Source organism: Myiozetetes cayanensis, unplaced genomic scaffold (genome assembly GCF_022539395.1).
Source record: "Myiozetetes cayanensis isolate MyiCay16 unplaced genomic scaffold, myiCay2020 scf17, whole genome shotgun sequence".
NCBI lineage: Eukaryota > Metazoa > Chordata > Aves > Passeriformes > Tyrannidae > Myiozetetes > Myiozetetes cayanensis.
In genome coordinates this window covers 13,275,650-13,301,753 of record NW_026087378.1, presented here as the reverse complement: position 1 = coordinate 13,301,753, position 26,104 = coordinate 13,275,650, and positions in this window count along the sequence as shown.

Genomic DNA, 26,104 nt, shown 5'->3' with positions numbered 1-26,104 from the left:
CCTGATGAAACCCTCAAGTCCAAGCTCAGAATAAAACCTCCAGCAACCCTGATTTGAGCCTGTCCCCTGTGCCACCACAGCCTGGCACAAAGAGGGAGCACCAATGACCTGGGGCTTGGCCCAGCTTTGCAGATCCTGAGGGTTTGAAATGATCCACTTCTCTGAACAAAAAAAAGGGGAGCAAGAAATATCTGGAAAGCCCCATTGCTAAAGAATTGAGCTCTTTCATATAATATGACAAAGCTTTGGACTTTCAAGAAATACCAGCCAGAGTCTTTAATCCCTGAACTTCTGATACCCCACTGAAAACTCACCCCTAAATACAACCACAGCCAGAGCCTTTCTTCATTCCCAAAGGCCTGGATGATGATTTAAAGAATTTAGGAAGAGTTTCATATTCTTTCCTTTTACAACTTAAAATAGACTGAATTTTTTTTTTTTTTTAAGGTTAAAAAAAAAAAATCATAGTCTGATATTTCTTTTTTATGCCAAGTTTCAGCCTGGAGAAAATTTTATGGCTGAGTTCTAATCCCCCCCAACCCCTGGTTTATAGCAGAAATGCTGACACAATGATAACTGTAGCGTTACAAATGCTGGCTCTATGATATTTATTGCTCCCTCGTGCCAGCTGGGGTTAATCCTTATTAAATGCATTCATTTTCTGGCCTGGTGGAGAACAGATCACTCAGTGATCAGGCAGAGTATGGGCCCTGGGAGCGTTAATGGAAGATATCACAGAAGACGTGGTAAGTGAGGAGTCTTTCAGGGGCTACTGTAGGTGTTTTTGAGGATTAAGTGGCCTTCTCCAGGGGCTCGAGCTCAAATCCAGAGTGTTTGTGTCTAAGAAGTGTCTCTGCTGCAGTGGAACAGCACAGGCTGAGAATTCTGTTCTTTTTAGCTTCAAGGAAGAGTAAGAAAGGAAGCACGACATGAGCATGGATCTCCACGGTCAGCTGTGGAACAGATCCCACTGAGCAGGAATTATCAATATCCCAGGTGGGATATCCAGCTGGGATATCCTCTGTCCTGGGTAACAGTGGAGGAATTACAATGTCAGGAATTCCAGATCTCAAGGAGCACTTGGATGATGCTCTCAGGCACGTGGTGAGATTTTTGGGGATGGGCCTGTGCAGGGCCAGGGGCTGGGCTGGATGATCCTTGTGGGTCCCTTCCAACTCAGCATATTTGTGATTCTGTGATCCCTGTTAAATATCTACCAGGGAAAGTGAAAATTACAGTTTAACTGCATTTTCACATCCCACCCTCACACATGTGATATATTTTAACAATAAAAGAGCTGAAAATCTCATGGAAATTTCCCCACAAAGCCACGTGGGATGATGGGTAGATTTTACCCAGAGATTTACACACCAACAGGGTGCTGGTTGTACTTATTTGATAAACTGGACAAAGAGGAAGGAAAGTTGCAGATTTAGTTCGGAAAAGAGCAGGATACAAGGGGTATTTTTGAATTTTGCTCTTGCTCTGGGTTCTCCAGGATGAGCCTGAGCTCACCTGCCAAGCTCAGCCTTAGCAGTCAGGCTGCAGACCTAAAACAAGGGGGTTGCTTGCTATGGAAAAAAAAAACCAACAAACTCTATCACAGGACCAAAGGAGTGAGTGTGTGTGCAAAGTTCAGCACGAGTTCAGTGAATGATCATATTTTCCCCACAATAATAAATACTTCTATAATTTATAAATGCCTCGAAAGGCTGAGATATGTGGGGGATGCAGAATCAAAGTGGCTTGACAGGAGAGAGACAAAGGAATGAGCCAGAGAGTGAACTGACTACGAAAATTCCTCGTCTCTGATTTGTTTCTTTTAGAACTTGTCCCCAGAGAAAAGGCTGCACTTTCTAGAGAGGCTTAAAAAAAAAAAAATCAAAGGAAATCCCCTGGGCTTGTGAACAGCCAAGAGGAATTTAAAAAACCTTCGATTTGAACGCAGAGCCAAAGAGTAATTCTTGAGATTTTCTCCGCTTCCATTTGATAATAATTTTTTAAAATATGAGCAATGGGATGGAGAGAAAAGTCAGGCTCTTTATAAAAAGATTAAAATCTGAGATATGTTTTCTTCATTTCAGTGCAGTGTTCTGCCTTGTTACATGGGAGCTCTACAGTAAAAGAGGACCAAAGTAATTTTCATCAGAACTACTTAAAAGGAAGGCAAGAAAGGCTCAAGAGAACAGAAAGCCATGTTTTCAGTATTAGGAAAAACATGAATGTTTTTATTAAAAAGTCATTTTGAAAGAAAAGGGGCTAATGCACTTCCCCTTGATATCCAGAGGAGCTGGAAATCAAAATAAAAATAGCTTTATTTTTGTTTAAAATTTCCACAGGGCAAAATGCAATGTCGTGACCTCGTCTAACAGATGGAAAGTAGAAAAATGTTCCTGTGAAGAAAACAGCCAGTGGAACATGGAGTTTTAATGGGAGCATGGCAGGGCTAGTTAGAATCAACAGCACCTGCCAGAGGAAAAGGTGGTTCGGGCAAAGATGGGCACGAAGCAGCTGATGAAACACCTGGCACAGAGAAATTATTAAAGGCAGAAAAGCACAGTATTAAATCCCAGTGAAATATTTGCAGGGATGGCAGGAGCTTTCACAGAATCATTAAGGTTGGGAAAGACACCCAAGATCCTCAAGCCCAACCTTTCATGGCCTTCTCTGCAGAAAGAAGAGGAAAATTCAGAGGTTCTTTCCTTACTTGTAGGGCTGCTTGTCCTCCCTTGGCCACTAATTTGTTCTCTGCCCTCATTTAGAGGAAGGATTGAGCTCTACAATTGGAAAAAAAGTTTTCTCACCCATCAGCCATTTGACACAGAGAGGGATTCTCAGAGGAATCAAGCACAGTCTTTTATTATCTGCCCCAGCAGCACAGGCTGGTCCAGCCCAGCTTTGTACATCTTTGAAGTTGGCAGCTTTTAAGTGAGCCAGCTCTTTTTACAAGGCTGCATGTGGAACTGTCAGGAGAATGAAACCATTTGCAGATGGTGGAGTGATAAAGATGGTACAGTATCTCGCCTCTATTTGCCCCTCATTTCCTTGGGAAGAGAAGAAAAGGAAAAAAGGAGAAAAGGGGGAAATAAAAGCGGTGGAAGAAAAGAGAAACTCCCAACAAACAAAATTCTTTTGACAACTCAGCGTTGAAGGAGTAAGTGAGATTTCTGGCAAAACCACCGGGACTCTGAAGACAAGCTGGCTGCTGCAATGTTTATTACTTCTCTTTCATGAACCCTCTGACATCAAGGACTCGGGGAGTGACTGATTTTTGTCAGAATAATGCTGCAGGAACGGGAAGTGACAGATGATTTTCTTGGACGCGAAGCCTGTGCGTAATGGCATGAGAAAGAGGACATAAAAAAGCCTGCCCTGAAGCAGCTTAATGTGGCCCTGGAGAGCAGAGCTGTTATCACAGCTTAATGATGCAGTCACAGCACGAGGAACTGTTGCAAAGAGACGGATTCTGCAGCCAGACAGTTCAGCTCGGGGAAGATTTCCTCTGAGCTGTGCTCCCTTACGGCAGGAGGAGCTCCAGCTGAGGAATGTGCCTCCAGAAATGAAGCAGAACCCGGGTTTATTGTGGCACATCCATCCCCTGCATGGCAGCACCACGAGATCCAATGCAGCAACAACAAACTTGTTGGGTTTGACATGTTGCTGGGGACTGGGAGTGGTTTCCAGACCAGCCACAGTATCACACAAACCTGTGTGCAGACAACTCCTCAAATAGCAGATAACATCTCATTCTTACACTGCATGGAGGGTCATGTGAATATAGAAAAGCTGGGGAATAATTTAAGATGCAGTCCAACCTGGCTTTGGACTCTTCCAGGGATGGGGCAGCCACAGCTTCTCTGGGCAACCTGTGCCAGGGCTTCCCCACCCTCACAGGGAAGGATTCTTCCTTCCTATCATCCTTTAGGGGAGATCCCTCTTCTGATTTTCTTCCCATCAAAAGGTTCCAGCTGAAAATCAGAGGTGGAGTCACAGTAGTCTAATATTTTTAAACCCAGAGGCTGGTGTGGCAGCCACACACCAAAATCTTCTCTGGATATCTCAGTGCATTCTCTGTGCTGTACAAACACACCTTTCTTTGATTGCTCCTCACGCAGGGTAACCCTCTTGCTTTCAGTGGGAATGTTGTGAGGTGTAGAGTTGGGGTTTATATATCATGGTGCAGAAAGGCCAAATATTTTCAGACTCCCAACTATGTATTTATTGAAACAAGAGTTTGTTTTGACTTGCCTGAATATTGGCTGTACACTGGGATGTGGGTTTTATTCAAGGTATAAATCTGCCTGAATAAAAAGCACAGCTAAATGCTTTATATTTACTTCTACTGGAAGTGTAGAATCCCTTGCTGAATGGTAAATACAGCTCTTGGTGACAGAGGGAAGTACTGTCACAACTGGGCAGTGCATCACTCTGGGTTGTGCTGCCACTCCTTCTGTCTTTTTCTTACACAGAAAAGGAAAAATAAGTAACCACAAACTTAAAACATCCGTGTGTGTGAGGCCGTTAGTGGGAATTGATAATTCCTCCAGTCTCCCAGAATGTGACAGGATTTCCAAGTACTGGAGTGGCAGACACTTGGAGCTGCTGTAAATTAACCCACACGTGAACTGCCCACTCTGTCCTTGGTGTTCATTGCCTCATTTCAGCTGGATTGACAGGGCAGGATTTCTCCCTGGATCCTGGAACATCACACACACCTGTCAAGCAGAAGCTTCAAGTGAGCCCTGGGGAACACCTTTAAAAGACAGTCCTGCAATACCAATGAATTCTCCATCCACTGAAAGTCCAGTTCTTTAATAAGATCCTTGATTTAAGAACACACTGATCAAAGCTCTGCGATTTTCTTGTGAGTGATAACACCTGGGCTTGGACCTGCACCCCTTCTTGCACCAGTGAGGGCAGATCTCAGCAGCAGTCAAAGGGCACTTGTGTCAGAAATGGTGTGAAGGGAGGGACAAGGGTTGTCCTGAGAAGCTGTGGCTGCCCCATCCCTGGAAGTGTCCAAGGCCAGGTTGGACAGAGCTTGGAGCAACCTGAGCTAGTGGAAGGTGTCCCTGCCCATGGCAGGGGTGGAACAAGATGGACTTTAAGGTCCCTTCCAACCCAAACTCTCTGGCTCAGTGATCAGCCCCCTCCCCAGGCTGTGGCTGCTGTGTCTGCACTGGCACCTCGCCCTGTGGGACGCAGGAAGTGATGCCTGTGCAGGAATTCTGGCTGTCAGTGAGATACAGCTCCAAGTCACTGAGGTTTTACTCTCCTGAGTGTTGCTGAGGTCTCCTAGGCAATATGACAACATTCTGGCCCCACTGCTTGGCCAGGAGCTGGGCACACAGAGGCTGCCACGAGCAGGTTACTCCCAGCAATTATTCCCCAACTTCTTTCTCCCAAAGGCTCCTGCAAGAGGCTTGAGCGTTCAGCTGGGTCCAGGGGAGACCCCCCTGCACCCCTCCAGAGCTGGGGAGTCACTGAGTCTGCACATGCACCTCTCTAAATCCTGGCTGCCTGTTCAGGAATGTGGATGCCAGCCACCAGCTCAGCCACGGGCTAATAAAGCAGATGAAATGTTGCCTTGTGCCTCACAAAGAACATCTTAACCCCAGCAGGACCTTGCTGGCTGCTTTTATGCAAAACCTCTTGTTTGCTTTGCACAAGATGGGAGGATCCAGCTGAAGTTTAAACTGGGCTAAAGTGTGTCACTGACTTTTTTATTGGACTTTTTCAGTGTGTGCTGGCTCCTAAATTTACGAACTATTTTTAAAGGACTCCTTACATAAGCATATTTAGGTGGTTTAAAGTTGTTCTTAATAAGTGGAAAGATTTACTGAAACAGGCCTGATGTGATGACTTGGGAGGGATTATTCACCATTGATGCCAATATATTCCAGACAGCCTGAAGAATTAAGCACTCTGGGTGTCGAAAGCAAACTGAGTATCTCCTAAAACTTGTGCTGATGGAGCTCTGGTCTGCAAGGGGCGAGAGGGTCAGGAATCCAGTGCAAACCAAGGGACTGCATGGAGGGTAAAGGCAGGTAAGACCTAACTTTGCATTTTTATGGGAGCTTTTCAGCTGGTGATGTAGTCAAGCTCTGCGAAGAAATCAGTTTGATAAAGCTGTGAGGCAAAGCCCAGCTCTGATAAATGATGTGCTGCACAACTGCATTCCTGCCAAGTGCTGCTGTCACTCACTAAGCAAATTTATCGTGCTTTATTCCAAAGTGCATTGGATTCCAGGGTTAGGAGTTTCCCTCTGACCCTCTTACCCTGCTTGTGGTTTCACTTTTCTTTAAGGAAACAGACTTAACCACTTGTAAACAGAATTTGCTAACAGCTCTTAATGATTTCTCAGACGGGGATGGAATCCCCAGGAATTGCAGACCCTTCCAAAGGATCAGTGCATGCAGGTAGCACTGGCACCTCCTATGAGGAACATTTTCCAGTGAGATCACTCAGGTATTGATGTGTTGAGCAGTAATCAAAAGAATGCCAGGGATTATTCCCCAGGATGAAGTATTTACAAATACTTGTAGGATGCTTTTTTTGTGAACCAGGCAGGCTCAGCTCCCTTTGATGAACCTGCTCGTGCAAGTCTGAGTGCTCTGCAGAAGGCAGGGGTGTCAACTTTTATCATCCCCATGTCCTGTCTCTGATCAGTTTTCCTGAGTGTTTTCCCAGATCACATTCCATTGACAGCTGGCAAACAGCATGAGGCTTATTGTTCAGCAGTCCTGCCTTTATTCCTCATGGCCACCTGTTATAATCTAATATAGTCTGTTAAATACCTATTTAAAGGTGAGCTTGATATATTAGTTTGTTTTTTTTTCTGTAACAGCTACAAAGATGTTACATTATAATGCCAATGGAAAGAGAAAAGGCTCATTTACCTGCAAATGATTAGACTCATCCTGTGGCAGAGCCTTGCAAATCCTTTTAGACCCAGTGTGGATATTCCTCTACTTTACTTATGCTGGAAATAATTCTGTACACCCCCATGATCTTGTGGAGGTTTCCCCTTACCCTCTTTGGTCAAGAGGCTCTGCCACTCCAGACCACACGTGACCCTCAGTGCCCCAACAACCCAAATCACTCTGAGCATTCAGTTCATTTGTTTCGTGCCAAAGTCATTCTCAAACGTTCCTGGCAGTGCAAAGGTGTGTGGGTCCCTTCCTTTTACCACAGCCACTTGCATGTTTTATTAACAAGCAGGTGAAAGCCAACACAGGAAGACATTGCAGAAACCAGGCTTGGAGGATGACAGGAATATTTGTCTCCTGTTAAATGAGTGGGTCATAAAAAAAGGGGGCAGAAATATGAGTTACTTGGAGCTGTGGCCACTGCAGCTGCACCATGAACAAGGCTGGGCTGTCAGACGTGTCCAAAAGTGCTGCCAGTGGCACTGCTCCTTTTGATTTTTGAACTACAGAAAACAGCAAGTCTGAAAAGTGGCAGGCTGAGGTCCAGCTTTTTCTGGGATCTGTAGAAGGGTGTTTGCTGGGAAGGCTGTAGAAAGCTCCACTTGGCATGTCCCCCTGTATGACATAGCTGGAGATCAAAGCTCAGATTCCAAATCTTGCTTCACATCTTTCCTTCCACAGCTATAAAAACTGAGAACAGCATGAGGTGCTGGAGGCCTTACCCCAGGAAAGCAGTTCTGCACACCAAAAACACAGATTTTTCTTTTTTTTTTTTTTTTGTGTGTGTGTGTAATTTTTGTTATTGTTGCTGTTGCTGCTGTGTTTGTGAGGAGTAACTCAAAGATGTATTGCTACAGTGAGTCAGAGCTGACTGCAAGATAAACACTCTGACATAATTTGTTTTATTTCTATTTTTATCTATCAAATAGTCACCTTTGAAACCAAGGCCTGCAAAGTTTCAGCCAGGGAAGTGTTGCCAGTTCCAAGTCTGGAATATCACTTGTGCTACACACACAGTTCCCCCTGTTCAAAGCCAGGGGCTTGCTTGGGCTTCCCTGGAGCTTAAACACCAGCCAGGAAAGTTGGGATACACATACCCATTGGATTACACACAATTTCATCACTAGACAGCATATGAGGATGTGAAGATCCTGACTTACAGTCTGGAGGGCAGGCCCAGCTGAGGTAATTTTATGCTGAATTCCCACTCCCAGCATTCCCCATTGGCCATGCAGCTGGAAGACAGGGTTGGGATCTTTGTATTTCCATGTGTAAGGACTCCCACTTTGGGAGCTAAACACTTCAGTGGGACCTGGGTCTGGCCAGAATTCCTGGATCTTCCTCTCTGCTTCTCCTGTGAGCATTAAAACCCTTTGTTACCTTTGCTTACCAGCTAAATTGCTTTATCCTACATTATTTCTTCGTGAGAAGTTACTCAGTTAGATCTGATTCACATTCATCTGCTGTGTAAAGCATCTCAAAGGGAAGTCAATGATCCTGCTATTTTCAAGTCCTTGGTGGTAAGAGGCAATCAACCCAACCTTCCCTCTGCCCCAGCCCTTAGGTATTCCTGCAGCCTCTTCCCTGCAGGAAAATGAATTGCCTAGATCCAGATGAAGCAGTTCTGGCAGGGAAAGCCATGCTCAGCTGAAAGATACACTGCAGCCTTTTGGATGTGGTTTCAACTTCCCAGATAACCGTTCCTTTGAGGGGCTCGAACTGTAAATCCCAAAGTGCCCGCAAGGATAGTTGAGCGGGAGCCAAAAATGCCAAGTCAGGGGAAAATAATTGTTTTCAAATGGTGACAAACCTGCAAGGTCGGCAGAGAGCAGAGGAGCCCGTGTTGCTGGGTGGAGGTAGCCCTGCAGCTCAGGGCTGTGAGCCCGGGACAATAAACAGAGCCCGAGGTCTCCACAGGGTGTTTGGCTGCTGCAAATGCAGGGGGGGAACTGCTCTGCACTGCTCTAACTCACCCAGCAGAAATGGTACTGCAGGGGAGTCTGAAGCCATCAGGTGTGCAGTGCTAAAGCTTTGGCTCCTTCTGGTTCCCTTTCCCCGAGGTGAAAAAAAAAAATGTCAGGGTTTGTGTTTTTAAATTGTTGCAATGAAAATAATTTGACAGCTCAGTCTGGAGGGTTTGGGGTTTTTTGTGTGTGCCATTATGAAATGCTGTTTGAAATTGTGCACAGCAATACAATAATTATACGGTCAAGAATGTCTAAGAACGAAGGATAATTCGAGGGGAGGTTGGGAGTTTGCCACTGCTGTGGGTCCAGATTCCTTCATGGCCTGGACAGATCCCTGCACAGCGTGGGAGGGGTACCCAAGCTTCAGGAATAGCAACTGCTTTGAAACTGCCCTTGCAAGTCAGGAGGAATCAGCTTGAGGGAGCCTGGTGATTACTTTCTAAGGATATCTACATATAAAAAAACTCTGCCTGGGGGTATAAATCAGCAAAGCTCCAGCATCCACCTCTCCAGCTGAGGATCTGGACAAAAGTACTCAGGCAGCACAGAGGACTGAGAATTACCAGAACACCTTTAAAGCCCCCATGCCAGCACGCAGGAGAGGCACTCAGCTGTGTGCAGGGGGCTTCTTTCATCTGGGGCAGTTAAAGCAGAGAAGTGAACTTCAGATTCTCACCATTTTACTGCGCCTCTTAAAGCAGTATTGGCTTTCAGCAGAGGAACGAGTGTTCAGGCCAAGTGTCTCTGCAGAATTTCGGGGATAAAATTTCAATTGCGGAAACAAGAGAAAGTACCAGACACAACTGCACCACGTCTTACATTTGAGGGAGGCAGTGGAGTGGGCAGGTTACACCGTGGGAATAGGCAGCAGCTGGGGCCTGACCCCGGTGTTACGGCTAAGTCATCGACGAGGCCACGAAAAAATTAGGAAAATCAGTGAGTGAGGGCAGCCTGCCTTCGAGGAACCCAGCAGGGCTGGTCTGCAGGCGAGCAGGGAACAGCTCTGAGCCGGGCTCGGGCTCCACGCCGGGTCCCCCGTTCCCAGGCAGACGGAGTTGGCAGCAGCCTCTATCACTCTCTGGTGGCCCCCGGGCCAGAAAGAGGAGGTAAATTGGCAGCCCAGGCAGGGAACAGCAGCCAGCTCCCCCTGCCAGAACTCAGGGCGCTCCACTGGTGGTGAGAGAAAGGCTAAAGCGGGGCCCCTTCAGCGCAGCAGCAGCGGGGGCTGCAGGGGACACACCCTGAGAGGACCTGCGGCTGTGCTGGGGACACCAGAACACCCAGGCCAGGTGGCACTCACCTGTCCAGGCACTCACCTGTCCATGGCACTCACCTGTCCATGCACTCACCTGTCCATGCACTCACCTGTCCATGCACTCACCTGTCCATGCACTCACCTGTCCATGGCACTCACCTGTCCAGCACTCACCTGTCCAGGCACTCACCTGTCCATGCATTCACCTGTCCAGCACTCACCTGTCCATGGCACTCACCTGTCCATGGCACTCACCTGTCCATGGCACTCACCTGTCCAGGTTCAGCCCCAGGAGTGGCTCATTCCCCCACCTGGCCACAGCTCTCTGGGGTGCAGAGTGGAGGTTTCCTGCAGATGTCTGTGCTCCAGTGGCTCCCAGGTCTGGAACAGGCTGAGCTCTGCTCTCCCCACTCGCCTTTTCTCTCTCCGCTGCTGCTCTGGACAGGCCTCCCGCTCATCCTTTCAGTTCATTAAAAGGCCTCAGCCCCTCCTCCAGCATCTTGAAACACAGTGCTGGGGGCAAGGCAGCAGTGGCAGGAGCAACAGGCAGGGCTGGAGTAGCCACTGCTGCCCTGTGCTCACAGCCCCTGCCATTGCCTTCTGTCCAGGTGGGGATCTCTCTCCGTGATCATCTGACCCTTCTGATTTTCATCAGCTGGAGAGCTGCATCTTTGGGATTATCCTCTCAGCATCTTTGCCTACCCCTCAATGTCACAGGCTTTGGCCTGTTAGTCCAATTTATAGCTTGTCTCAATTCCAGCCTCATCCTCCTGCAAGGGGAACACTCAAATAAAGCCAAGGGGGAGTTGCCAGGTTAATGTGCTTTCCTTGAGCCCTCAGGGAAAGGGCCTGGACATGATTTCTTCCTCTTGGATGGAAAGAGGAATTTCTGTTAGAGCCTCCATGAAATTACAGTCTTTTTTTTTTTTTTTTTTTAATGAAATGTAAAACAAAGTAAATATTACCTTAGAGTCCCCTATTCGTGTTGCAATAAAATGAGACACTTCCTTGGAAATAAGTTTTAAGACATGAGTCTTGTAATGTTGGGATTTATTGGAGTGGAGTTCACAGCTGACCTGAGGTCTGGAGGGTTTGGAAGCAGCAGTCTGTGTGAACTTCCCCTCTTCCAGCACATGAGGTGCAAAACTGGCCAGTTATTCAGAGACTTCCCCACCCTTTGTAGGCTCGTGTGCTCATATATCTCTCCTGGTACATAAAGAATGACATATTGCAGTGAATCTGCTAAGAATAGCTTGTAAAATACATCATTATATGAATCAGCCTCATTAGAAGTCTCCTTCTCTCATGATTTAAACCAGACACAGTACTTGCAGGAATGGAAACCAGTTTGTTTTTTTTTTTTCTTTCTTTCTCTCCTGCTGGCCTGTCGTGCTCAACCAAATGTTGAAACAGAAGAAAATAATTCTCTGAACTCAAGGCCAGAAGTAGAAAGTAAGTACTGCATTACCCTGATGCCTCTCTGGCATAATTAAGGTCTTGGGTGTTTCCCTGAACATGTGAGTCTCCAGCTTCATTAATAAAATACTCTGTTGCTCTTCTAAACAGCACAAAGCTGCATTCCCCACATTCTCCCAATCCCCCTGACCCAGGACCCTGTAACACCTCACTCCCAGCATCCTCAGCCATTCCAGGCTTTTCTCCCCCAGCGGCTGCTGTTGATGAAGGGGATTATCCCTCGTGGTGCCTGTGATGGCAGCAGACAAGGCTGGGCACCAAAGCTGGTGTTTGAGCCCAGCCAGGGCTCCAGCAGATGCAATGCAGTGGCACAGCAGGGGTGGCTGCAGCTCGGGGCTGGTGGGTACATCGGGCAGGACCCCTGGCAGCAAAGGGGGTGGCTCCGTGCTCCAGGGCAATGAAATGAAGCCTTTCCCTCCCGTTTTCAGAGCTCACTGGCAAACTGCAGGTGCAGCATTTTTGGTGTTTCTCTCCTGTCGCTTCAGGATCAGAGAATGCTGTGTTTTTTTGCTGTTTTATTTCTTTCAAACCATGCCAACACACCCCCTGCACCCCACACTGCCTTATAAACCTCTGGCTGCGCTCTTCTGAATCACACTGATTTTTTAATTAACTGTTACAAAGATCAATTACTCACAACCCTGAGTTCTTCTGGCCTCCTAATGCTTCCAACCATGTAACCCATCCTCTCTCCCTGCTTTGCTCTGTGCTGTGGCCTTGTCACCAAGGAGCCTTGTTGGCTGAACACTGAGCCGTGTTTCTGCCTCCCACCCAAGATTTTGGGCCAAGGACATCACCAGGAGGGAGGCTTGTCACACTCAAAGCATCATGCCTTTGCAGGCAAGCTGTATTTATCTTGAGCCTCCTTGTTTATTAGACTCTGACTTTTGCAGGAATAGGTCAGAACTGCAGTCTGGAGGAATTTTGCTGACAGAGGGGACAAGCAGCTTCCCCTTGGCTCCTGTAGCTCCCCAGAAAGCACAGAATGTTAAATAAGTCACAGAGAGACACAGGCTGGGAGTCCTGCAGTGGGGAAGGAAGGTTTTTAGGCTCTCCTGTGCTCTGGATATCTGCTGGGTTTTTGTCAGTAGGACGTACAAATCCCTGATTTCCCTTCTGCCAGAGTTTGGCTGTTCTAGCTGGTGTTCCAAGGATGGTGCTGAGGGCTCAGCACAGTCTAAAGATGAAGAAGTATTTGCAAAAACCCCTGTACTCTTGTGCAGTCACCCCTCACTCAGGTGGTGGCATTTCAGGGCACAGAACAAGCACATTTCCCCTCTATTTCTAGCCCTGCTCACCCTTTCCCACACATTTCCAGTGTGCCACGATCTGAGGGAATTCTTTTAGATAGCAACTCACTCAATCTTTGTGTCACTGCTGGTTTTGCCACCACAGAAGGGGGTTTCCTTTCTCCTCTGCCTCTCACTTTGTTCCCCAATAACCATTTCCCAAGCCCTGGTGTGTGCTTTAGCTGGGAGCTTTGCCTGGGGACTGGGGCATCCCTTGCAACACAAGCCTTGCCTCCTGCCCCTTGGATTTGACAGTGAGGATCTGGTTCCCAAAGCTGGGATTTCACAGCTGTGGTCTGCCTGGTTTCCTCTGACACACAAAAGGAGTGAGCACACAGCAGCAGCTCAGTCCCCCTCTTCCAACCTCAGACTCCTCAGCTGGAACAACTGTTGCAGTTTGAAGTTGTTAACTCCTTTGGCTAATTGATAACATCTGCAGCTCACCACCCTTCCCTGCCTCTCAGGCTGCTCTCAGATAGATGGGACAGATAATCCTGGGGCAGATCTCAGTTTCTGTATCAGTGATACATGGTTATGCTTTTGGAAAATCCTCTGAGAACTGGGGGTGTCTTCAAATAATGCCTCCTTTATAAAAGTTCCTTTCACACAGTCACAGAAACAAGTCCAGAGACACCAATAAACCCTCGTGGTATTTGGCATTTCTCTTGTGATTGTGTTCAGATAAAAGAACTTGTGTGATTTCACACTTTCTCCCTCCCCCTCTGTTTTTCCCTACCACGTTTTCTAAGTTTGAAAGTTACATTTGGGCTCCAAATATTGGAATTAGCTTCTATTTTTCATTAGTTTTCATTTTCCTTGTATTACAATAGATGGGTCAGGAACTGGGACGTGTGATATTTTAGTAAATAAACCCCTTGTATTCAGGATCACTCTTGAAGTCTGGTAATACACAGTGACACCATATAGGTCCCAAGGAGACATTATGGTTGTAATGGAAATATCATATATCTCACATCCCAGGTCTGATATATCAGCTCAGCAATAAAAAGAAACAGGATATTTGCAACTCTATTTTAACAGGGATTTTGCTGTTACCATGAGAACACGGATTACTTGGAAACTTTGGTGAGAAAACTCTTTAATGGTTTCATCAGTGTGGAACCCCAGGAGGTTTCAGGGCAGTTGAAATAGGTATTAATGCAGTGAAAATCAGAAATGTGTGGTGGTGTCTTCCTGGACCTCTCAGAGTCAGGTCTCAGTGCAGGTCAGGTGGTCCCTCCTCTCACTGCAGGATTCCCAGGATCAGATTTGGGTTGTGCCCGGAGACAAATGAACACTGGGAACTCTCTCCACCTCCACACCTCACCAGCTCTGGCTGGGCAGAGGTTCCCTCTTCCATCTCCCTGCTCTTGGGCTGGCTGGTGATGCTAAGCCAGGTCTGGGGGTGTGCCCAGCCCCTGGGGTGTGCAGGGAGCTGATGTCAGCCAGGACGGGAAGGTTTGGCTCTGCTCAGCCAGCCAGGAGAGCCTCGTGCACTTCCTTGTACAGGGAATTCCAGAGGATTCAGGGAGGTTTGTGTTCCATAATCCTTAGAAAACACCGTTTGACTCAGGGTAGGGCTGTCCTTTGGGAAGCCCCCAACACAACCTGCACACCACCACGAGCTCTGTTGTTACTGCAGCTCTTTCATTCCGTGCCCTTTCAGCATCACCAGCATCTACAAAAGAAGTCAGATAAAAATCCCCAATACACCTCTCATAACCTCACCTAAAGAAAACCCAACACATTTGGTCTTAATCTGAGTGCCTGGACTGGGATGAATTCTGCAGGGCTGTGATAAAATAAATATTTTCCTGCACTGAGAATGGCTCAGCCAAAGGTTCAGTGTCAGGTCAGCAAAGGGAGCTCTTTAACCACATTTTGCAAGACATGGTCCATGTCCTCACCTGAGGAACTGTCAGAGCTCCACAGGGCTGGTGGAGTGCAAGTGATTGAATGTATTCACCTCTTGCTCATTTTAAATGTTGGATTTGCTCAGCATTTGAGAAGAGTTGGGCAGTGGGTACAGCCCCAGGTTCCAGAAATCAAAATATTTTTCCACCAGAAAAATGAAAACAAATAGTGAATGAAAGACTTCTGGTTGGAATTCCCTTTCCTCCTCTGCCCTGCTCCCACTGGACTACTTTCAGAACAAAGGGAACAAGCAGCAGAGCAGTCCCAGGTGAGTAACTGAGCTGCTTAACAACTGGCCTTATAGGGACAGCTCTTTTAATTGTTTTTTCAAACCACCTGTTCTGCCCTTTTAATGCAGGAACCACGGGAAATGTGAGCCACAGGTGCATGAGAAAAGGGAAGGCAGAGGTGCTTGGGAGGGGAACTTGCCTTTCTGCTGCAGGGGGAGACAGTGGTTATGTTTTGTGTCACTGCACAGCTGGGATAGGAATAACCTGAACATCAGGAGGATTGGTTAAGGTCAGTGGTTCTCTATTCTTTTGCAGTCGTGTTGCTTGTTGGTAAACAATGGATAAGCAAACAAAGCCCATGTCCCTGCCAGCTCATTCAAATCCCATTCCTGAGGAGAATGTGCCTGTACTAAAGCTCTTGCTAACCATATATTTATTTTCTTGTTGCCTTTTTTTAATTGCTGGGTACTGCTGCAAACTCAAGATAGAGTTCCCTTTCAATTTGGCGGGAATTAATTATTAACTTCAGAAATAAAATTCAGTTCATTTGGTGGAGATTACTTGTATTAAACTGATTTATTGAGGAACTTCTCTGAAGTTTGATGCTTTTCTAGTTTGAGAAGTGATTCATCTTTTCCCTGAGCACTCAGTTATTGAATGTTCTCTCTTCTGTACCAGACAGCAACATTTTTCTCACTTCCAGCCTCATACCAGCCCATGTAAAGAACTTAGAGTTCTGACCAAACTCAGAAAGAAGACCATGAGCAGAGGTGGAAATGAGTGCAGGAGTTTTGGTTCCAGGTCTTGTGTTTCTGACTAATTAATGATCCACTGATGGGATTCAGCCTTCAGAGGGATCAGCCATACCCCCCATGGATTATCTGAGCTCAAAGGGGAAGGTTTGGGGGCACACAGGTAGACCTGGCTTATCATAAAGTGGATGATGCTCTACACCTGGGCCCAGAGGGTTTTGTTACTCATTTAAATTCAGCAAGTGCATCCCGAGTGATCTCACACCTCTTGGGGGAACCTAATTCTCCTTGTTCAAAGAAATGTGCATTTATTGAGACACTTCAGAGGCTCCTCTAGGAAGAGCAGGTGGCTCTCATGGTTGGATTTACTGCAAAAATCTTCATTTGTGATGTATTTTCTGCGGAGGGCTTTTAAGGAGGGGTTGATTGAAGTATCTATGTTTTTGTTCCTTGGCTGTCAGTGAGAGGTTGATGTGTCCTGTCCTTGCAGAAGATGGTTAAGTGAAAGTATTTCTTTATGACCATTGCCATTTATCCTTTAATTTTGGAGCAGCACTAATCTCTCTCCTTTCAGGGTGTGTCAGGGCATTTACAGACCATGATAAGTTGCCCAGCACTGAAGGTTTTACAACCCCATGTATATTTTTGAATTTTTTTGGGGACACATATAGATCATGTTAAAAACCAGAAGTCCATTGTTCAATCAATCAACTTAATCCTGGTGCTCCTTGATAACTATAGCTATCACATTTCAGAGTGATTTTATTGGATATTACTGGGATTACTTGTAGTAGCCACTCAGTCTAGACAGGGGTTTCTATTACAGTGAACACAGACAAAAGGGTAAGAAATATTAATGCCCAACATCCATTAACCATGCACAAACTGCATATCAGAGAGTGGATCCTGTTCCCTTGGCTGTGGGTCTCCCTCCCTTTTGTTTATCTCACAGGAGGGCACTGGCTTCTTAATTAAAAAGAAACAGGTTGTCTTAATAAAGGGGTAAAAAAGAAAAGGAGCTACTTGAAAAATTTGCTACTGAGAGCTAATGGAAACTCGAGGTCTCTGATCAACTGTCCCAGCACTGCAAGGTTGGAGTATTTTGCCCCAAGAGCTGTCCTGAGGATGCCTTTCTCTTCCCATCTTGCTGTGGGATGGGAGCAGAGTCCTGGTGGTCTCGCTGAGCACTTGGATCTCCAACAGCCCCGTTGTGAGAAACTGGGTGAAGTGGATCTGGAGACTCACCAGGGCTGGATAAAATTAACTGCCCATGATTTTCTGAGACAAAGCCTTTCAGAATGACAAGCACTCCAGGAATGCTGCTCCTTGAATGACTGTGCTGTGGCAGTGATGGTGTTCCCACCACCCCCTGGAAGACGATTCTGCTGAATTAGGACAGTTGGCTGATTAAAATTAGACCTCGTTAACAAGGCACTGAGTGAGGTAATAAAGTTAAACTCTAAAGCATTCCAAAATCTCGTTTTCTGCTGCTCCACATGTCCACAGACCCATGACACATGGGCAAACACTGCCTGCACTGCTTGTTGTGTCACACACTGTATTTTGGAGAGGGCATATTTCAGATTGTTGTCAACTTGCCCATCATAACTGGAGCCCCCCCAGGTCTCTCAGAGCACTTTGGGAGTCAGTGGAACAGCAGAAATACTCACTCAGTTTTCACATGCCTTGCTCTCCTGCATTTGTGCACCCAAAGACCTGCATGTCCTTCTGTCCTTCACATCCTCTTGGGATCAAAAGGTAATTAGCCTGCTGATGGGAATTACCCTGCTGTGGATCACGTAGAAGAGGAAGAGTCCAAAACATTTTTTGCTGGGAGTGGGGAATGAAATACAAACAAATTCCCCTGTTACATAAGAGGCTTGCAATTTATTTCAAGATCGCCTTTAATCTCCGGGTCAGGAGGCCAATTATGGATTATACAGGTACATAAATCAAGATTTCCCTGCAAGTCTTTAGCTTGGTGTAGGCTTGGAGAACATGCTCTGCATGGCAGTGCTCTCAGCCCTGTGTTACATGTGACAGCTGATGTTTGTGTGCTTGTCCATGTTCCAGTGGGAAGCAGGGGCTGTGCTGCTCTCACTGTTTCTGCCACCCAGCTCCTGGGCTGAGCCCTGCTCATCTCTAATCCCCCACAGCAAGCTGGCCTGTGCCTGGGAATCTGCTGCTTGGTGGATCCCACTTGGTCTAGATCCCTGTTTTATAAACAGAAATGTTGCCATGATGAAACTCCAGATTTACCAAACTAATTCCCTGGGTTGTTTCAATCAGCAGTTGTGCTCTTAATGCAATTGTGTTTATTCCAATAAGTTACTTGCATAAATCCTGTGGAGCAGGGCAATGCAGTTGGGTCCCCTCAGATTTTAGGCTCCCCACTGAGTGGTTTTTTTCCTCTGTGTATGTGTTTATCTTGAGCCAGCAGCTCCAGGTCTGCTTGCCCCTGCCACACCTCCTCTCCTAAGCTTTCTTTTCATGCTAATAAACCAGGAGTTTCCAGGGTATTTCTTGTTGCACTGCCAGAAAGGAGAGGACAGCAGGAATTCCTGCCCTCATTTCCAGGAAGATTATTTTCCAAGGAGAATTATTGTTATATAACTTGGGGAACACAGTGTCAAACTATACCTATAATTTGAGGCTGTTTCTAATGAGCATCGTCTCTGGCCTGTGGTTCCCTCTGGTTTAAATGTTCTCAGCTTTTTGGTCAAATAAATAACAGCCTAGAACAGTATTTTTAGGAAGAGATGATGCTTGGCAATGGCTGGGAATTCTGTGGCTTTCACCCCCCTTTAGAGGGTTTGGGTTAATATCTATACTTTTCAAGAAAACAAAAAAACCACCAACTTGGGAAGGCTTCAGCTGGAACACCATCCAAGAGAACTCACAATTTTCCTCTGGTTGTGTTGCTGATGTGAGGGTTCTTTTGTGAATATAACTGGTCTTTCTGAATCTCTGTATGCCTAGTTGTTGTTGTTGTTGGTTTTTTCCTTTATCCTCTGTTTTTCTCCTTGCTGCTCATTAATTCTTTCATTTCCCTGTGTGCTCCTCCTTTGCTGTTTTCCTTCTGCAGTTCAAAATTACCTTATCTTGAGCTGTTCCAACCAGCCCTGGCAAAAGTCAGTTCCTTGTCAAGGCCAAATTGAGTTTGTGAACATTTTGGGAGTTAGACCATGAAGGAGGGGAGGTAACTGCCCATGGGAAAGCCTGGCTGGTGCTGTTTCATCAGCCATCTGTCTGGGAGTTGCTGGTTGCCTTAGTTCTGACAGATTTTGGATGACTGTTGAAGATGCAGATATTGAAATGATAATTAATAACAGTATTCATCTCTGTGATTCTCTTGGCAATGCTCTTGCTTCAACATTAGCTTTCAATAAAGCTCTGCCATTTTGCATTTTATTTTAAGCAGAAAAAATGTTTCTAAAGTTTCAGATTTAGAGCTGAATAAAAAATCACTTTTTTGGGGGGAAAACAGAGCAGACAAGTATATTGGTAGTGATGGTTTCTTTTTAAAAACATGTCCCTTTCATTTTCTGCATCTTGCAGCTGCTGAGATTCTTTGTTTTGCTTCCTCTAAGTTTTTCTTGCCATCTCAGAGGCATCAGAGAGGGGAGCAAATGCCTCCCACATAAGCAAAGCAGAGAATTTGATTTTTATTCTCTCTAAAATGACTCAGATCTTTGTGCTGGGGAATGATCTAGACAAGAACCAGGGATGCTGAGGAGAAGATGCTCTAATGCACAGGGTGAATTGGGGTGGTCAAACACCCCCCAGTGCTTTTTAAACTCACTAAATACGTAGGCAGGAGGATGGACAAGAGCATCAGACCTTCTTACAGGAGAAACACACCTTTAATCCTCCCCCCTGCTCCTTGGCCACCAGGGCAAAGTGCTCCCAGAAGAACCTGTTGGGACAGAGGCCACTTGTTTTAATTGCATCTAAAATCCTGTAGAGGCAGCAAGGACAGTGCCCTGAGAATCCTGCTCTGAGATTTGGAGTGGCATTCAAAGGACAGCAAAACAACCCACAGAGTAACAGGGACTACTCCAAGAGAATAATTTAGAAGGGGGAAAAAAAATCCCATATGAATTTACTGACTGAAACGAGTGTCTGGGATCTGACTCATCCTATGTCACCTTCCTGGATGTCCCTGGCACCTCTAGGAAGGAGTTAGCAAAGTGGAGGAAAGGAAATAAATAAAGTTAATCTCTTGCCTAGCTGGTAGCTGTATCTCTTTACCAGCTTAGCACTTGTGGGCTGTATATCCACGTAGGGACCCCAGTTGTACTTCTTTTTATGTGTATTGACTTAGTGAAGTGCAAACACTTAAAAAGTTCACTCTGCCCTTTATATGAGTCTATAAAAAAGCTCTTAAAACGGAGTCATAGTGTTTCAGTGAGACAAGTGAATGATCAGCTGAGCCCCACCAGTCCCTTCCCACGGATTGGGTGCTTTAGGGAGAGGAATTTTAGGATGCTGCTCAGCCTGGGGAATTCTCGTGCCTCCAGCACTGTGTAATGACACCAAATATTGTGATGCCTCCGAGTTCTAATGGGATAGGGGAGGGGGATGCAGTAATAGGTGTCACTCCTGATATTTGATTCCACCCAGAACTCCCACTTTCAGAAGTCTCCAGGCAGCAGAGATTCCCAATATGCATTTATGGACACCGGAGTAAAACTAAACATAAACATGCACCAGCCTGGAAAGTTTTTCCTAACAGCTCTTTGGACACAGCCTTGTACAGAAATAACTGCAAACACGTGCCCCATAGATCAGTGTGTGTTTCCAGTGCCTGATCTAGGAGGGATCACACATTAGCATATTTTCTGAAGTTTGCAAAATCGTGGCTCAGTAAAAGGAACTTTATGTGTTCGTCTGAGTTGATGACACCACTAAACCATCAAGAGGTTTTCCTGTTGGGATTTAGGAAGCTGTGAGACAGGACAGAAGTGTTCCTGATGAGGCATTTCAGCACAGATTTGAATTTGCATGGAGTTGGATCCAAAATCGGCTCTGGAGCCAGGGGGGGTATCTGTTCAAACACTTCCTGAGCAAGGGATCGATGCCACTGCCAGGGCAGTAAAACACCCACTTGCTGTGATAGCACAGGGGTGGCTCACAGCTCACCAGAGGGAATCACTTACTGTACAGAGCTGTTAGGCTTTATTTCTGTACGCTGGGAAGTTTTGAGTTATGCCCTGGCACAGTTGCAGGCGTGTCAGTGAATGTGTTTGTATTCTGTGTTAGTCCCTGAGAAAATAAAGGAAAAAAAAAAAAAAGAGAATATTTCATCAGCAGGAGAGTGGGGAGGCCCTGGCACAGGTTGCCCAGACAAGCTGTGGCTGCCCCTGGATCCCTGGGAGTGTCCAAGGCCAGGCTGGACAGGGCTTGGAGCAACCTGGGCTGGTGGAAGGTGTCCCTGCCCATGGCAGGGAGTGGAACAGGATTTCTTTAAGGTCCTTTCCAACCCAAATAATTCTATAATTCTATGTCTTTCCAGCAGTGGTATTGTTGTTTTGGGGAGAAAGAGTAGAACTGAAGTGTTTGAAAGGAATCCTCAGGATTGCTGGCTCTCTGCAGGCTTCACTGAGCACCTCAGGTGCAAAGGATGCACCTGAGCTGCTGCTGAAATGGTTCATTAATAGCAGGGGGCTGGGAAATCAGTGTTCTGCCTGGCACTGCTGCTTCAGGAATCCTGACCAGGAGCTGAAAGCCTCCCTGAAACCAACAGAACAACACTATTAAATGCCTGGAGTCTTAACAGGTTGGTGGTTTGTCAAGGTGACACAGTTGTGGTCTTTATGGCAGTGCAAGCTGAGAGGCATCCCTGCTATTTACAGAAACACGTACCCAATGCTTTTTGAGGGTGTTTATGTTGTCATTACAAGAACAAAATGTTGTCTGCATAATTACAAAGTTATATTCTGATAGGGATTCTTATTTAAGCCTGTTACATGCTCCAGCAAAGCAGAAAATCCCTCCCTGAGCACCGTTAATAATGGAGCATTAAGGAAACACTGTTTTCTTTTCGTGCTTTATATGCATTTATTTATTTTTAAAACAACTGTTTGCTGCTGCTTTCTAGGATTTCTTTCCTGGGGGCTGGAGGGATCATTTCCCTGGAGCTGGCTCTCCATTCCAAGAAGGAATGTCTCTACAGCCACTGCTGGGACCAGCCCTCTCCCACCACAATCTGCAGCAGGACTGGGATTGAGGTGGGAATGGAGTGGGGAAAGTTTGCCAGCTGTGGGCAAAGCGCATGGCCCAGGAGAATCTGATAATGCTCACAGATTTCTTTCTGTATAAAGATTAGACTGAGCTTTCTTGAGCAGATGGTTCAGCAGGATAACCCAGCCCTACTCCACGCAGCTCCCTGCTGTGATCCACGGATGCATCTCCCGGGGCTGTGGGAAATGAGCTTGTCTTGCCAGTTTGAAGGCCCAGCAGTAAATTAAGCAGTGGAAAAAGGACAGGGTTGAACCCTTTCCTGGGCACTTGCAGGGCTGGAAGTGGGACACTGGTGGTTCTGTGGCTTCATTGTGGACACTTGCACTCTTGGATTCAAGGACTGGGCAAACATTTAGTGTGGATGGGAGGAGGAAAAGATCTATTTTCTTGTGTCAGCACAAAGGATGACTAATTACACCAGGGACAGCTGCAGTGCACTTGAAACTATAGAAGACCAGCTGATCCCTTCCGTCCTTCCCCAGCCAACTGGCAGCACCTGAGCCCTGCCAGGTAAAAACCAGGCTCTGTGCTTTGTGCAGGTCATTAGAGCTCCACTTGGAGAGAGGTGAGCAAGGAACAAGCTTTGCTTCGCTGCTCGAAGTCGCTCAGAAAGGAACAACAACAACAAAAATACCTGGAAGAAATATTTCAGTCCCAAGTAATATTTACTTGGGTGCTTAAAACTTTGTAAAATGCCCTGAAGGTCACAAGCCATTCATCCTGCTGTGTATTTCTCTTTAAGAAGGTGCTTGTAAGTACTACTGGAACACATGTGTGATGAGGGGTTGCCATGGCAAGCAGGTTTTGGCACTATTTAAGACAGAGTTTTATTGCACAGCAGAATAAATAAGCATGTTAAAGCCACATACAGTAACTTGTTGGCACATACATTAATGCTCCCAAGGGCTGCAATAACTTAAGCACCCTCCCTTTAAACATTTTTCAGTGTTTTTTCTTTTTTATTGACTACATGCATTTAGTATTAGGGCAAGGAATGTCCCACTTCCACCCTCTTTTGAAGTGAGTAATTGAGGCAAAAAAGGAGGACTGTCTAATAAATCATAAAGGGGCATTGTGCACAGACAAGAGGGGCAATTTTCCCATTCCTGACATACGTGAGGATAAGCCAGTGTGAGACCTGTCTGTGTGCTAAATCCTGACTTGCTCCCTCCAGACCCAGCAGTAGATTGGTGTGGTTATATTTCTGATGGAGCCTGAATAATCAGAGATGGTTTCACCCTGTTTGCTGCAGTTTCTGTCTTGCTCTGTCATTGCCAAGCCAGGCCTGTCCCACATCACAGCCCCAAGCTCATTACTTGGGCTTTACCCATGTTATGAACCACCTGCTCCGTTCCCAGTTTGGCTCCCAGTTCACACCAGTGAGTCCCATCAGGTCTGGAAACACTCCCAGTGTTGAGGAAATGCTGCAGGGTAGGGGAGGGGGGGCAAGAGGCAAATCTGTGCCTGTAAGAGGGCTCAGGTTTGTGGTGCTCTTAAAGGTGAACGTAAATTACACTTTCTAATGAAAGCTCTGGTTTAAGAAGAGTTATTAGTGTATTAGTCCGGGCTTTATTAGCCCGGAGGTTCCCCAGCCGAGTGGGAGGTGTGACACTGGCTCCCTCTTCTGTGGGAACCAGTGACTTTTCTGCCTTGGAGAACTTTGAAGCTGCCAGAAGAAGGCAAAGCCCCCAAAGCCTCCCCCACCTCGGGGACATCGGCACAAACCACGTTTTTTAGGTGTGATCAGACAGTGCCAGGCTATGGGGCAGGGGCACAGCTGCCTCCTCCTCCCCAGGGAGGGGAGCACGGGCAGGGCATTCAGCTGGAGCTGCTGGTAACTGTGGTAGTTTAAAACTGGGGAATCAGTGAGTGTGGACCCGATTCTGTTTGGTTTATTGGGGAAGAGTGACAGAAATTACAGCTGACCCTAAAAGAAGAGTGCAGGCAGCGCTGGCTCCCGTTATACTCGGAAGAAAAATCTGGTTTACGTATTCCCTACGGTTTTAGGATGAAAGCTGGAACGTTCTTTATTCTTAGGACCCTTTTTGCCTCTTGCCTCATCACCAGGATTACCCCACAGCCTTCAGCAAGGCTTGGGCTGATTGTCAGAGCTCCTGGTTTCTCAAGGCCAGGTTGGACTGGGCTCTGAGCAACCTGGTCTAGGGGAAGATGTCCCTGCCTGTGGCAGGGGGTTGGAATGAGATGGTTTTTCAGGTCCCTCCCAATCCCCAAACCATTCTGTGAGTCTGTTCTAGGATTCTAAACTTTCCTGTGCTCTCAGCAGTGGCTGAAGCTGCTCAAGCCTCAGGAAATGGGGGAGGACAAAAGAGAGTTCATTATTTTATGAAAGGTACATGTTTGTAATGTCTCATCCTGATGGGTTCATTATGAATTACAATTTGCTGAATAAGGGGATTCCTGAGGGAGGGACAGTGCACGGAGAAAAAAGAAAGGGAAAAGGAGGGAGGTGATTTTTATGCCTGTAAAGGTGTCTCCTGGGCACAGCCAGAGTGGAACATGTACCACTTCCTTGGAGCTGTTTGGATTTGTTTGCAATTAAAGCCTAGTGGAGCTGTCAGGGGCTGTTGACAAATATATTATAACCAACGTAGGTTAAGCGAGTTACTTAAAATTAATCCATCCCTGCACAATCCTCCTGTTTCCCTTCCGCAGAATGTGCCAGGAGGAATGAGCACAATCCTGACCACGCTGGGAGAACCTCCTCAAGGTGGAAATTTGCAAATAGGGCTACTGTAGTATGTAATGAGAAGCTGCAGGGTTTTCAATTATCCCACATAGTCTGTCTCTTTGCAACTTGACTGACAGCTAATTATGCTGGTGCCATTTTTTTGGCAGTGGAATTTAATCTCCCAGATGGAAAGCAAATCAATCTGCCCATTGCTGCAGCTGAGGCATACTTTGGCTCAAGTTTAATTTATTCTCCTAAGCCTAAGAAGGTTAGTCATTTCAAGGTACAAAAATATCAAATTTCTGCCGTTAACCAGGCTGGTGAAAAAGTGAGGAAGAGTTGGGATTTTATGGGCTGTGCTGTGAAGTGTTGTCGCCCCTTCCTTTGTATTAGGAAACAGCAGTATCATCTCCCCTTGATTCCTGGTCGTGGAATCTAACAAGGAAGGAGCATTTATGAGCAGGTTGCTAGTGATAATGGTTAAACATGAGTTGTGGAGGCATTAAGTGGGATTCTGTGGAGGAACGGAGTAAATCTCCGCAGAACTCGACACGAAAAGGAATCGGTGGCAATTTTCAAGCACTTCAGCCAGTGTGCAATAGCCTGGTTCCCTTTGGGTTTCATGCCAGGGATATAAATACAATCCTCCTACTTACCTGCACTCTTCAGGCCTATCAATTATGCTGCTTCCTTCGAGTTGATGTTACAACTGCAGGCATTACTGTCCTCTGCAAAAGCAGCGCCGGGCAGAGTATGGGACCAGTTATCGCAGGCTCCAGACCTCAGCTTCCAGTCTGGCACCTGCAGCTCCTGTCAGTGCTGTCTCTCAGGCTAGAAAACCCAATTTCAGCTGGGATCAAGGGGAAGGGAGCTCACAAAAACTTGGTGCTAATGAATGCTGCAACACCAGAGCCTTATCTTTCTGTAAACTTTTGCCTCTTTGGTTGTTTCAGCCTGACTGTGCTTCTGATGTCTTCTTGTCTGTGTTATTTTCCCTCCTGGGGTGCTTTCTCTGAATTCTTAAGCCCTCAGGACTCCCCATCCCTGGAGGTATTTAAGGCCAGGTTGGACTGGGCTGTGAGGAACCTGGTCCAGTGGGAGGTGTCCCTGCCCTTGGCAGGGGGTTGGACTGAGATGAGCTTTAAACTCCCTTCCAACACAAACCATTCTATGATTCTACTCTGATTTTTGGTGAGTTTACAAATAGAAAGGTTCCCAATTCCCCTTCTAACTGAAAGAAGCATTTCTAAAAGTGCTTTGCTCACACTTAGTCACTCCAATTCCTTCCTCACACCTGCACAAAACCACAGCCATTTCAGTGACTCTTCTGTAGTACATTTGGTGGCTGAAAATTTACAAC